Genomic DNA, 14407 nt, shown 5'->3' with positions numbered 1-14407 from the left:
TCAGAAGGGATCTTAGAATAAGAAGTTAAGAAAGTTGAATAAATATTACCAACAATTACATTTAAATTAATAATGATGGAAACCTGAGCTTAATGTATCACAGTACACTTTGATTCTCCATTTATATTAAAGGACTCAAAGAGCTGTTCCCCTTAAACCATGGATGTCAGCTCATATCGTTAGGTGCAAATCAGAAACATCTTGCCCAAATTCCAGAAACTTTTTATTAGTTAAGAAAAAAAAGTACAGAGCTTTCTACCAAAGACCACTTAACATGTCTGTATGGCCTTCTTTTGTCACTATTGGCAGTAAGTTGTACCAGGAAAAGGAAAGGGATGAAAATGTTGTAATTTATGTTGTTAAATGGAAATCTCAACATATAAAAAGAAGTCAAAATTTCTGATTCGTCCACCAAAGAACACTTCAGAAACTTTTGACAGTTTTAATATCTTTGTCAGCTTAAACATTTAACACATTTTCCATTTTCTGATCAATCCAAAAACACTGCATAACCTTTTAATTTTTTTTAAAAAGATCTTTTTTTTTTCTTTTAATTGCCAGTGGCGTAAAAGAGTATATTACATTTTGACTGTGTATCACTCTAGCTATTTGTTTTCGATGACCTTCTAGATACAAGCAGATGAGGCTCTGTGGCGCAATGGATAGCGCATTGGACTTCTAGTGTATTGAAGGCATTCAAAGGTTGTGGGTTCGAGTCCCACCAGAGTCGTTGTGTTTTGCTAACAAAGCAGTCAAACCTTTGTAAGAAATACTCCTTCAATACTACAACTACAACATGAAAAACAATCTTAACAAATCTCTAACATAGGTGGTTAACTAGATGCATTCAGAAGGGATCTTAGAATAAGAAGTTAAGAAAGTTGAATAAATATTACCAACAATTACATTTAAATTAATAATGATGGAAACCTGAGCTTAATGTATCACAGTACACTTTGATTCTCCATTTATATTAAAGGACTCAAAGAGCTGTTCCCCTTAAACCATGGATGTCAGCTCATATCGTTAGGTGCAAATCAGAAACATCTTGCCCAAATTCCAGAAACTTTTTATTAGTTAAGAAAAAAAAAGTACAGAGCTTTCTACCAAAGACCACTTAACATGTCTGTATGGCCTTCTTTTGTCACTATTGGCAGTAAGTTGTACCAGGAAAAGGAAAGGGATGAAAATTTTGTAATTTATGTTGTTAAATTAGATACAAGCAGATCTTAACAAATCTCTAACATAGGTGGTTAACTAGATGCATTCAGAAGGGATCTTAGAATAAGAAGTTAAGAAAGTTGAATAAATATTACCAACAATTACATTTAAATTAATAATGATGGAAACCTGAGCTTAATGTATCACAGTACACTTTGATTCTCCATTTATATTAAAGGACTCAAAGAGCTGTTCCCCTTAAACCATGGATGTCAGCTCATATCGTTAGGTGCAAATCAGAAACATCTTGCCCAAATTCCAGAAACTTTTTATTAGTTAAGAAAAAAAAGTACAGAGCTTTCTACCAAAGACCACTTAACATGTCTGTATGGCCTTCTTTTGTCACTATTGGCAGTAAGTTGTACCAGGAAAAGGAAAGGGATGAAAATGTTGTAATTTATGTTGTTAAATGGAAATCTCAACATATAAAAAGAAGTCAAAATTTCTGATTCGTCCACCAAAGAACACTTCAGAAACTTTTGACAGTTTTAATATCTTTGTCAGCTTAAACATTTAACACATTTTCCATTTTCTGATCAATCCAAAAACACTGCATAACCTTTTAATTTTTTTTAAAAAGATCTTTTTTTTTTCTTTTAATTGCCAGTGGCGTAAAAGAGTATATTACATTTTGACTGTGTATCACTCTAGCTATTTGTTTTCGATGACCTTCTAGATACAAGCAGATGAGGCTCTGTGGCGCAATGGATAGCGCATTGGACTTCTAGTGTATTGAAGGCATTCAAAGGTTGTGGGTTCGAGTCCCACCAGAGTCGTTGTGTTTTGCTAACAAAGCAGTCAAACCTTTGTAAGAAATACTCCTTCAATACTACAACTACAACATGAAAAACAATCTTAACAAATCTCTAACATAGGTGGTTAACTAGATGCATTCAGAAGGGATCTTAGAATAAGAAGTTAAGAAAGTTGAATAAATATTACCAACAATTACATTTAAATTAATAATGATGGAAACCTGAGCTTAATGTATCACAGTACACTTTGATTCTCCATTTATATTAAAGGACTCAAAGAGCTGTTCCCCTTAAACCATGGATGTCAGCTCATATCGTTAGGTGCAAATCAGAAACATCTTGCCCAAATTCCAGAAACTTTTTATTAGTTAAGAAAAAAAAAGTACAGAGCTTTCTACCAAAGACCACTTAACATGTCTGTATGGCCTTCTTTTGTCACTATTGGCAGTAAGTTGTACCAGGAAAAGGAAAGGGATGAAAATTTTGTAATTTATGTTGTTAAATTAGATACAAGCAGATGAGGCTCTGTGGCGCAATGGATAGCGCATTGGACTTCTAGTGTATTGAAAGCATTCAAAGGTTGTGGGTTCGAGTCCCACCAGAGTAGTTGTGTTTTGCTAACAAAGCAGACAAACCTTTGTAAGAAATACTCCTTCAATACTACAACTACAACATGAAAAACAATCTTAACAAATCTCTAACATAGGTGGTTAACTAGATGCATTCAGAAGGAATCTTAGAATAAGAAGTTAAGAAAGTTGAATAAATATTACCAACAATTACATTTAAATTAATAATGATGGAAACCTGAGCTTAATGTATCACAGTACACTTTGATTCTCCATTTATATTAAAGGACTCAAAGAGCTGTTCCCCTTAAACCATGGATGTCAGCTCATATCGTTAGGTGCAAATCAGACACATCTTGCCCAAATTCCAGAAACTTTTTATTAGTTAAGAAAAATAAAGTACAGAGCTTTCTACCAAAGACCACTTAACATGTCTGTATGGCCTTCTTTTGTCACTATTGGCAGTAAGTTGTACCAGGAAAAGGAAAGGGATGAAAATGTTGTAATTTATGTTGTTAAATGGAAATCTCAACATATAAAAAGAAGTCAAAATGTCTGATTCGTCCACCAAAGAACACTTCAGAAACTTTTGACAGTTTTAATATCTTTGTCAGCTTAAACATTTAACACATTTTCCATTTTCTGATCAATCCAAAAACACTGCATAACCTTTGAATTTTTTTTAAAAAGAGATCTTTTTTTTTAATTGCCAGTGGCGTAAAAGAGTATATTAAATTTTGACTGTTTATCGCTCTAGCTATTTTTTTTCGTTGACCTTCTATATACAAGAAGATGAGGCTCTGTGGCGCAATGGATAGCGCATTGGACTTCTAGTGTATTGAAGGCATTCAAAGGTTGTGGATTCGAGTCCCAACAGAGTCGTTGTGTTTTGCTAACAAAGCAGTCAAACCTTTGTAAGAAATACTCCTTCAATACTACAACTACAACATGAAAAACAATCTTAACAAATCTCTAACATAGGTGGTTAACTAGATGCATTCAGAAGGGATCTTAGAATAAGAAGTTAAGAAAGTTGAATAAATATTACCAACAATTACATTTAAATTAATAATGATGGAAACCTGAGCTTAATGTATCACAGTACACTTTGATTCTCCATTTATATTAAAGGACTCAAAGAGCTGTTCCCCTTAAACCATGGATGTCAGCTCATATCGTTAGGTGCAAATCAGAAACATCTTGCCCAAATTCCAGAAACTTTTTATTAGTTAAGAAAAAAAAGTACAGAGCTTTCTACCAAAGACCACTTAACATGTCTGTATGGCCTTCTTTTGTCACTATTGGCAGTAAGTTGTACCAGGAAAAGGAAAGGGATGAAAATTTTGTAATTTATGTTGTTAAATTAGATACAAGCAGATGAGGCTCTGTGGCGCAATGGATAGCGCATTGGACTTCTAGTGTATTGAAAGCATTCAAAGGTTGTGGGTTCGAGTCCCACCAGAGTAGTTGTGTTTTGCTAACAAAGCAGACAAACCTTTGTAAGAAATACTCCTTCAATACTACAACTACAACATGAAAAACAATCTTAACAAATCTCTAACATAGGTGGTTAACTAGATGCATTCAGAAGGAATCTTAGAATAAGAAGTTAAGAAAGTTGAATAAATATTACCAACAATTACATTTAAATTAATAATGATGGAAACCTGAGCTTAATGTATCACAGTACACTTTGATTCTCCATTTATATTAAAGGACTCAAAGAGCTGTTCCCCTTAAACCATGGATGTCAGCTCATATCGTTAGGTGCAAATCAGACACATCTTGCCCAAATTCCAGAAACTTTTTATTAGTTAAGAAAAATAAAGTACAGAGCTTTCTACCAAAGACCACTTAACATGTCTGTATGGCCTTCTTTTGTCACTATTGGCAGTAAGTTGTACCAGGAAAAGGAAAGGGATGAAAATGTTGTAATTTATGTTGTTAAATGGAAATCTCAACATATAAAAAGAAGTCAAAATGTCTGATTCATCCACCAAAGAACACTTCAGAAACTTTTGACAGTTTTAATATCTTTGTCAGCTTAAACATTTAACACATTTTCCATTTTCTGATCAATCCAAAAACACTGCATAACCTTTGAATTTTTTTTAAAAAGAGATCTTTTTTTTTAATTGCCAGTGGCGTAAAAGAGTATATTAAATTTTGACTGTTTATCGCTCTAGCTATTTTTTTTCGTTGACCTTCTATATACAAGAAGATGAGGCTCTGTGGCGCAATGGATAGCGCATTGGACTTCTAGTGTATTGAAGGCATTCAAAGGTTGTGGATTCGAGTCCCAACAGAGTCGTTGTGTTTTGCTAACAAAGCAGTCAAACCTTTGTAAGAAATACTCCTTCAATACTACAACTACAACATGAAAAACAATCTTAACAAATCTCTAACATAGGTGGTTAACTAGATGCATTCAGAAGGGATCTTAGAATAAGAAGTTAAGAAAGTTGAATAAATATTACCAACAATTACATTTAAATTAATAATGATGGAAACCTGAGCTTAATGTATCACAGTACACTTTGATTCTCCATTTATATTAAAGGACTCAAAGAGCTGTTCCCCTTAAACCATGGATGTCAGCTCATATCGTTAGGTGCAAATCAGAAACATCTTGCCCAAATTCCAGAAACTTTTTATTAGTTAAGAAAAAAAAGTACAGAGCTTTCTACCAAAGACCACTTAACATGTCTGTATGGCCTTCTTTTGTCACTATTGGCAGTAAGTTGTACCAGGAAAAGGAAAGGGATGAAAATTTTGTAATTTATGTTGTTAAATTAGATACAAGCAGATGAGGCTCTGTGGCGCAATGGATAGCGCATTGGACTTCTAGTGTATTGAAAGCATTCAAAGGTTGTGGGTTCGAGTCCCACCAGAGTAGTTGTGTTTTGCTAACAAAGCAGACAAACCTTTGTAAGAAATACTCCTTCAATACTACAACTACAACATGAAAAACAATCTTAACAAATCTCTAACATAGGTGGTTAACTAGATGCATTCAGAAGGAATCTTAGAATAAGAAGTTAAGAAAGTTGAATAAATATTACCAACAATTACATTTAAATTAATAATGATGGAAACCTGAGCTTAATGTATCACAGTACACTTTGATTCTCCATTTATATTAAAGGACTCAAAGAGCTGTTCCCCTTAAACCATGGATGTCAGCTCATATCGTTAGGTGCAAATCAGACACATCTTGCCCAAATTCCAGAAACTTTTTATTAGTTAAGAAAAATAAAGTACAGAGCTTTCTACCAAAGACCACTTAACATGTCTGTATGGCCTTCTTTTGTCACTATTGGCAGTAAGTTGTACCAGGAAAAGGAAAGGGATGAAAATGTTGTAATTTATGTTGTTAAATGGAAATCTCAACATATAAAAAGAAGTCAAAATGTCTGATTCGTCCACCAAAGAACACTTCAGAAACTTTTGACAGTTTTAATATCTTTGTCAGCTTAAACATTTAACACATTTTCCATTTTCTGATCAATCCAAAAACACTGCATAACCTTTGAATTTTTTTTAAAAAGAGATCTTTTTTTTTAATTGCCAGTGGCGTAAAAGAGTATATTAAATTTTGACTGTTTATCGCTCTAGCTATTTTTTTTCGTTGACCTTCTATATACAAGAAGATGAGGCTCTGTGGCGCAATGGATAGCGCATTGGACTTCTAGTGTATTGAAGGCATTCAAAGGTTGTGGATTCGAGTCCCAACAGAGTCGTTGTGTTTTGCTAACAAAGCAGTCAAACCTTTGTAAGAAATACTCCTTCAATACTACAACTACAACATGAAAAACAATCTTAACAAATCTCTAACATAGGTGGTTAACTAGATGCATTCAGAAGGGATCTTAGAATAAGAAGTTAAGAAAGTTGAATAAATATTACCAACAATTACATTTAAATTAATAATGATGGAAACCTGAGCTTAATGTATCACAGTACACTTTGATTCTCCATTTATATTAAAGGACTCAAAGAGCTGTTCCCCTTAAACCATGGATGTCAGCTCATATCGTTAGGTGCAAATCAGAAACATCTTGCCCAAATTCCAGAAACTTTTTATTAGTTAAGAAAAAAAAGTACAGAGCTTTCTACCAAAGACCACTTAACATGTCTGTATGGCCTTCTTTTGTCACTATTGGCAGTAAGTTGTACCAGGAAAAGGAAAGGGATGAAAATGTTGTAATTTATGTTGTTAAATGGAAATCTCAACATATAAAAAGAAGTCAAAATTTCTGATTCGTCCACCAAAGAACACTTCAGAAACTTTTGACAGTTTTAATATCTTTGTCAGCTTAAACATTTAACACATTTTCCATTTTCTGATCAATCCAAAAACACTGCATAACCTTTTAATTTTTTTTAAAAAGATCTTTTTTTTTTCTTTTAATTGCCAGTGGCGTAAAAGAGTATATTACATTTTGACTGTTTATCGCTCTAGCTATTTTTTTTGGTTACCTTCCATATACAAGCAGATGAGGCTCTGTGGCGCAATGGATAGCGCATTGGACTTCTAGTGTATTGAAGGCATTCAAAGGTTGTGGGTTCGAGTCCCACCAGAGTTGTTGTGTTTTGCTAACAAAGCAGTCAAACCTTTGTAAGAAATACTCCTTCAATACTACAACTACAACATGAAAAACAATCTTAACAAATCTCTAACATAGGTGGTTAACTAGATGCATTCAGAAGGGATCTTAGAATAAGAAGTTAAGAAAGTTGAATAAATATTACCAACAATTACATTTAAATTAATAATGATGGAAACCTGAGCTTAATGTATCACATTACACTTTGATTCTCCATTTATATTAAAGGACTCAAAGAGCTGTTCCCCTTAAACCATGGATGTCAGCTCATATCGTTAGGTGCAAATCAGAAACATCTTGCCCAAATTCCAGAAACTTTTTATTAGTTAAGAAAAAAAAGTACAGAGCTTTCTACCAAAGACCACTTAACATGTCTGTATGGCCTTCTTTTGTCACTATTGGCAGTAAGTTGTACCAGGAAAAGGAAAGGGATGAAAATTTTGTAATTTATGTTGTTAAATTAGATACAAGCAGATGAGGCTCTGTGGCGCAATGGATAGCGCATTGGACTTCTAGTGTATTGAAAGCATTCAAAGGTTGTGGGTTCGAGTCCCACCAGAGTAGTTGTGTTTTGCTAACAAAGCAGACAAACCTTTGTAAGAAATACTCCTTCAATACTACAACTACAACATGAAAAACAATCTTAACAAATCTCTAACATAGGTGGTTAACTAGATGCATTCAGAAGGAATCTTAGAATAAGAAGTTAAGAAAGTTGAATAAATATTACCAACAATTACATTTAAATTAATAATGATGGAAACCTGAGCTTAATGTATCACAGTACACTTTGATTCTCCATTTATATTAAAGGACTCAAAGAGCTGTTCCCCTTAAACCATGGATGTCAGCTCATATCGTTAGGTGCAAATCAGACACATCTTGCCCAAATTCCAGAAACTTTTTATTAGTTAAGAAAAATAAAGTACAGAGCTTTCTACCAAAGACCACTTAACATGTCTGTATGGCCTTCTTTTGTCACTATTGGCAGTAAGTTGTACCAGGAAAAGGAAAGGGATGAAAATGTTGTAATTTATGTTGTTAAATGGAAATCTCAACATATAAAAAGAAGTCAAAATGTCTGATTCGTCCACCAAAGAACACTTCAGAAACTTTTGACAGTTTTAATATCTTTGTCAGCTTAAACATTTAACACATTTTCCATTTTCTGATCAATCCAAAAACACTGCATAACCTTTGAATTTTTTTTAAAAAGAGATCTTTTTTTTTAATTGCCAGTGGCGTAAAAGAGTATATTAAATTTTGACTGTTTATCGCTCTAGCTATTTTTTTTCGTTGACCTTCTATATACAAGAAGATGAGGCTCTGTGGCGCAATGGATAGCGCATTGGACTTCTAGTGTATTGAAGGCATTCAAAGGTTGTGGATTCGAGTCCCAACAGAGTCGTTGTGTTTTGCTAACAAAGCAGTCAAACCTTTGTAAGAAATACTCCTTCAATACTACAACTACAACATGAAAAACAATCTTAACAAATCTCTAACATAGGTGGTTAACTAGATGCATTCAGAAGGGATCTTAGAATAAGAAGTTAAGAAAGTTGAATAAATATTACCAACAATTACATTTAAATTAATAATGATGGAAACCTGAGCTTAATGTATCACAGTACACTTTGATTCTCCATTTATATTAAAGGACTCAAAGAGCTGTTCCCCTTAAACCATGGATGTCAGCTCATATCGTTAGGTGCAAATCAGAAACATCTTGCCCAAATTCCAGAAACTTTTTATTAGTTAAGAAAAAAAAGTACAGAGCTTTCTACCAAAGACCACTTAACATGTCTGTATGGCCTTCTTTTGTCACTATTGGCAGTAAGTTGTACCAGGAAAAGGAAAGGGATGAAAATGTTGTAATTTATGTTGTTAAATGGAAATCTCAACATATAAAAAGAAGTCAAAATTTCTGATTCGTCCACCAAAGAACACTTCAGAAACTTTTGACAGTTTTAATATCTTTGTCAGCTTAAACATTTAACACATTTTCCATTTTCTGATCAATCCAAAAACACTGCATAACCTTTTAATTTTTTTTAAAAAGATCTTTTTTTTTTCTTTTAATTGCCAGTGGCGTAAAAGAGTATATTACATTTTGACTGTGTATCACTCTAGCTATTTGTTTTCGATGACCTTCTAGATACAAGCAGATGAGGCTCTGTGGCGCAATGGATAGCGCATTGGACTTCTAGTGTATTGAAGGCATTCAAAGGTTGTGGGTTCGAGTCCCACCAGAGTCGTTGTGTTTTGCTAACAAAGCAGTCAAACCTTTGTAAGAAATACTCCTTCAATACTACAACTACAACATGAAAAACAATCTTAACAAATCTCTAACATAGGTGGTTAACTAGATGCATTCAGAAGGGATCTTAGAATAAGAAGTTAAGAAAGTTGAATAAATATTACCAACAATTACATTTAAATTAATAATGATGGAAACCTGAGCTTAATGTATCACAGTACACTTTGATTCTCCATTTATATTAAAGGACTCAAAGAGCTGTTCCCCTTAAACCATGGATGTCAGCTCATATCGTTAGGTGCAAATCAGAAACATCTTGCCCAAATTCCAGAAACTTTTTATTAGTTAAGAAAAAAAAAGTACAGAGCTTTCTACCAAAGACCACTTAACATGTCTGTATGGCCTTCTTTTGTCACTATTGGCAGTAAGTTGTACCAGGAAAAGGAAAGGGATGAAAATTTTGTAATTTATGTTGTTAAATTAGATACAAGCAGATGAGGCTCTGTGGCGCAATGGATAGCGCATTGGACTTCTAGTGTATTGAAAGCATTCAAAGGTTGTGGGTTCGAGTCCCACCAGAGTAGTTGTGTTTTGCTAACAAAGCAGACAAACCTTTGTAAGAAATACTCCTTCAATACTACAACTACAACATGAAAAACAATCTTAACAAATCTCTAACATAGGTGGTTAACTAGATGCATTCAGAAGGAATCTTAGAATAAGAAGTTAAGAAAGTTGAATAAATATTACCAACAATTACATTTAAATTAATAATGATGGAAACCTGAGCTTAATGTATCACAGTACACTTTGATTCTCCATTTATATTAAAGGACTCAAAGAGCTGTTCCCCTTAAACCATGGATGTCAGCTCATATCGTTAGGTGCAAATCAGACACATCTTGCCCAAATTCCAGAAACTTTTTATTAGTTAAGAAAAATAAAGTACAGAGCTTTCTACCAAAGACCACTTAACATGTCTGTATGGCCTTCTTTTGTCACTATTGGCAGTAAGTTGTACCAGGAAAAGGAAAGGGATGAAAATGTTGTAATTTATGTTGTTAAATGGAAATCTCAACATATAAAAAGAAGTCAAAATGTCTGATTCGTCCACCAAAGAACACTTCAGAAACTTTTGACAGTTTTAATATCTTTGTCAGCTTAAACATTTAACACATTTTCCATTTTCTGATCAATCCAAAAACACTGCATAACCTTTGAATTTTTTTTAAAAAGAGATCTTTTTTTTTAATTGCCAGTGGCGTAAAAGAGTATATTAAATTTTGACTGTTTATCGCTCTAGCTATTTTTTTTCGTTGACCTTCTATATACAAGAAGATGAGGCTCTGTGGCGCAATGGATAGCGCATTGGACTTCTAGTGTATTGAAGGCATTCAAAGGTTGTGGATTCGAGTCCCAACAGAGTCGTTGTGTTTTGCTAACAAAGCAGTCAAACCTTTGTAAGAAATACTCCTTCAATACTACAACTACAACATGAAAAACAATCTTAACAAATCTCTAACATAGGTGGTTAACTAGATGCATTCAGAAGGGATCTTAGAATAAGAAGTTAAGAAAGTTGAATAAATATTACCAACAATTACATTTAAATTAATAATGATGGAAACCTGAGCTTAATGTATCACAGTACACTTTGATTCTCCATTTATATTAAAGGACTCAAAGAGCTGTTCCCCTTAAACCATGGATGTCAGCTCATATCGTTAGGTGCAAATCAGAAACATCTTGCCCAAATTCCAGAAACTTTTTATTAGTTAAGAAAAAAAAGTACAGAGCTTTCTACCAAAGACCACTTAACATGTCTGTATGGCCTTCTTTTGTCACTATTGGCAGTAAGTTGTACCAGGAAAAGGAAAGGGATGAAAATTTTGTAATTTATGTTGTTAAATTAGATACAAGCAGATGAGGCTCTGTGGCGCAATGGATAGCGCATTGGACTTCTAGTGTATTGAAAGCATTCAAAGGTTGTGGGTTCGAGTCCCACCAGAGTAGTTGTGTTTTGCTAACAAAGCAGACAAACCTTTGTAAGAAATACTCCTTCAATACTACAACTACAACATGAAAAACAATCTTAACAAATCTCTAACATAGGTGGTTAACTAGATGCATTCAGAAGGAATCTTAGAATAAGAAGTTAAGAAAGTTGAATAAATATTACCAACAATTACATTTAAATTAATAATGATGGAAACCTGAGCTTAATGTATCACAGTACACTTTGATTCTCCATTTATATTAAAGGACTCAAAGAGCTGTTCCCCTTAAACCATGGATGTCAGCTCATATCGTTAGGTGCAAATCAGACACATCTTGCCCAAATTCCAGAAACTTTTTATTAGTTAAGAAAAATAAAGTACAGAGCTTTCTACCAAAGACCACTTAACATGTCTGTATGGCCTTCTTTTGTCACTATTGGCAGTAAGTTGTACCAGGAAAAGGAAAGGGATGAAAATGTTGTAATTTATGTTGTTAAATGGAAATCTCAACATATAAAAAGAAGTCAAAATGTCTGATTCGTCCACCAAAGAACACTTCAGAAACTTTTGACAGTTTTAATATCTTTGTCAGCTTAAACATTTAACACATTTTCCATTTTCTGATCAATCCAAAAACACTGCATAACCTTTTAATTTTTTTTTAAAAAGAGATCTTTTTTTTTTCTTTTAATTGCCAGTGGCGTAAAAGAGTATATTACATTTTGACTGTGTATCACTCTAGCTATTTTTTTTCGTTGACCTTCTATATACAAGCAGGTGAGGCTCTGTGGCGCAATGGATAGCGCATTGGACTTCTAGTGTATTGAAGGCATTCAAAGGTTGTGGGTTCGAGTCCCACCAGAGTCGTTGTGTTTTGCTAACAAAGCAGTCAAACCTTTGTAAGTAATACTCCTTCAATACTACAACTACAACATGAAAAACAATCTTAACAAATCTGTAACATAGGTGGTTAACTAGATGCATTCAGAAGGGATCTTAGAATAAGAAGTTAAGAAAGTTGAATAAATATTACCAACAATTACATTTAAATTAATAATGATGGAAACCTGAGCTTAATGTATCACAGTACACTTTGATTCTCCATTTATATTAAAGGACTCAAAGAGCTGTTCCCCTTAAACCATGGATGTCAGCTCATATCGTTAGGTGCAAATCAGAAACATCTTGCCCAAATTCCAGAAACTTTTTATTAGTTAAGAAAAAAAAAGTACAGAGCTTTCTACCAAAGACCACTTAACATGTCTGTATGGCCTTCTTTTGTCACTATTGGCAGTAAGTTGTACCAGGAAAAGGAAAGGGATGAAAATGTTGTAATTTATGTTGTTAAATGGAAATCTCAACATATAAAAATAAGTCAAAATTTCTGATTCGTCCACCAAAGAACACTTCAGAAACTTTTGACAGTTTTAATATCTTTGTCAGCTTAAACATTTAACACATTTTCCATTTTCTGATCAATCCAAAAACACTGCATAACCTTTGAATTTTTTTTAAAAAGAGATCTTTTTTTTTTTTTTTAATTGCCAGTGGCGTAAAAGAGTATATTACATTTTGACTGTGTATCACTCTAGCTATTTGTTTTCGATGACCTTCTAGATACAAGCAGATGAGGCTCTGTGGCGCAATGGATAGCGCATTTGACTTCTAGTGTATTGAAGGCATTCAAAAGTTGTGGGTTCGAGTCCCACCAGAGTCGTGTTTTGCAGACAAATCTTTGTAAGAAATACTCCTTCAATACTACAACTACAACATGAAAAACAATCTTAACAAATCTCTAACATAGAGTGGTTAACTAGATGCATTCAGAAGGGATCTTAGAATAAGAAGTTAAGAAAGTTGAATAAATATTACCAACAATTACATTTAAATTAATAATGATGGAAACCTGAGCTTAATGTATCACATTACACTTTGATTCTCCATTTATATTAAAGGACTCAAAGAGCTGTTCCCCTTAAACCATGGATGTCAGCTCATATCGTTAGGTGCAAATCAGAAACATCTTGCCCAAATTCCAGAAACTTTTTATTAGTTAAGAAAAAAAAAAGTACAGAGCTTTCTACCAAAGACCACTTAACATGTCTGTATGGCCTTCTTTTGTCACTATTGGCAGTAAGTTGTACCAGGAAAAGGAAAGGGATGAAAATGTTGTAATTTATGTTGTTAAATGGAAATCTCAACATATAAAAATAAGTCAAAATTTCTGATTCGTCCACCAAAGAACACTTCAGAAACTTTTGACAGTTTTAATATCTTTGTCAGCTTAAACATTTAACACATTTTCCATTTTCTGATCAATCCAAAAACACTGCATAACCTTTGAATTTTTTTTAAAAAGAGATCTTTTTTTTTTTTTTTTAATTGCCAGTGGCGTAAAAGAGTATATTACATTTTGACTGTGTATCACTCTAGCTATTTGTTTTCGATGACCTTCTAGATACAAGCAGATGAGGCTCTGTGGCGCAATGGATAGCGCATTTGACTTCGAGTGTATTGAAGGCATTCAAAAGTTGTGGGTTCGAGTCCCACCAGAGTCGTGTTTTGCAGACAAATCTTTGTAAGAAATACTCCTTCAATACTACAACTACAACATGAAAAACAATCTTAACAAATCTCTAACATAGGTGGTTAACTAGATGCATTCAGAAGGGATCTTAGAATAAGAAGTTAAGAAAGTTGAATAAATATTACCAACAATTACATTTAAATTAATAATGATGGAAACCTGAGCTTAATGTATCACAGTACACTTTGATTCTCCATTTATATTAAAGGACTCAAAGAGCTGTTCCCCTTAAACCATGGATGTCAGCTCATATCGTTAGGTGCAAATCAGAAACATCTTGCCCAAATTCCAGAAACTTTTTATTAGTTAAGAAAAAAAAAGTACAGAGCTTTCTACCAAAGACCACTTAACATGTCTGTATGGCCTTCTTTTGTCACTATTGGCAGTAAGTTGTACCAGGAAAAGGAAAGGGAT

The 14407-nt window shown here is 33.5% G+C and overlaps 7 non-coding genes across 7 annotated transcripts; all 7 read left to right on the top strand.

The window, feature by feature from the left end:
* Positions 1 to 644: 644 nt before the first annotated feature.
* On the top strand, positions 645 to 730 carry TRNAR-UCU (transfer RNA arginine (anticodon UCU)). The gene is given in 2 exon segments: positions 645 to 681; positions 695 to 730. It is a non-coding gene; the product is annotated as a tRNA-Arg (tRNA).
* A 1181-nt stretch (positions 731 to 1911) lies between these two features.
* Positions 1912 to 1997, top strand: TRNAR-UCU (transfer RNA arginine (anticodon UCU)). The gene is given in 2 exon segments: positions 1912 to 1948; positions 1962 to 1997. It is a non-coding gene; the product is annotated as a tRNA-Arg (tRNA).
* Positions 1998 to 7045: 5048 nt separating this feature from the next.
* TRNAR-UCU (transfer RNA arginine (anticodon UCU)) lies at positions 7046 to 7131 on the top strand. The gene is given in 2 exon segments: positions 7046 to 7082; positions 7096 to 7131. It is a non-coding gene; the product is annotated as a tRNA-Arg (tRNA).
* Positions 7132 to 9321: 2190 nt separating this feature from the next.
* On the top strand, positions 9322 to 9407 carry TRNAR-UCU (transfer RNA arginine (anticodon UCU)). The gene is given in 2 exon segments: positions 9322 to 9358; positions 9372 to 9407. It is a non-coding gene; the product is annotated as a tRNA-Arg (tRNA).
* Positions 9408 to 12187: 2780 nt separating this feature from the next.
* Positions 12188 to 12273, top strand: TRNAR-UCU (transfer RNA arginine (anticodon UCU)). The gene is given in 2 exon segments: positions 12188 to 12224; positions 12238 to 12273. It is a non-coding gene; the product is annotated as a tRNA-Arg (tRNA).
* A 764-nt stretch (positions 12274 to 13037) lies between these two features.
* Positions 13038 to 13123, top strand: TRNAR-UCU (transfer RNA arginine (anticodon UCU)). Its single transcript is given in 2 exon segments — positions 13038 to 13074; positions 13089 to 13123. It is a non-coding gene; the product is annotated as a tRNA-Arg (tRNA).
* Positions 13124 to 13878: 755 nt separating this feature from the next.
* TRNAR-UCG (transfer RNA arginine (anticodon UCG)) lies at positions 13879 to 13964 on the top strand. The gene is given in 2 exon segments: positions 13879 to 13915; positions 13930 to 13964. It is a non-coding gene; the product is annotated as a tRNA-Arg (tRNA).
* Positions 13965 to 14407: the final 443 nt, after the last annotated feature.

This window comes from Pelobates fuscus, chromosome 4 (genome assembly GCF_036172605.1).
Source record: "Pelobates fuscus isolate aPelFus1 chromosome 4, aPelFus1.pri, whole genome shotgun sequence".
NCBI classification, from domain to species: domain Eukaryota; kingdom Metazoa; phylum Chordata; class Amphibia; order Anura; family Pelobatidae; genus Pelobates; species Pelobates fuscus.
The sequence above is the reverse complement of the archived record's forward strand: the minus strand, read 5'-3'. Positions and strand labels throughout refer to the sequence as shown.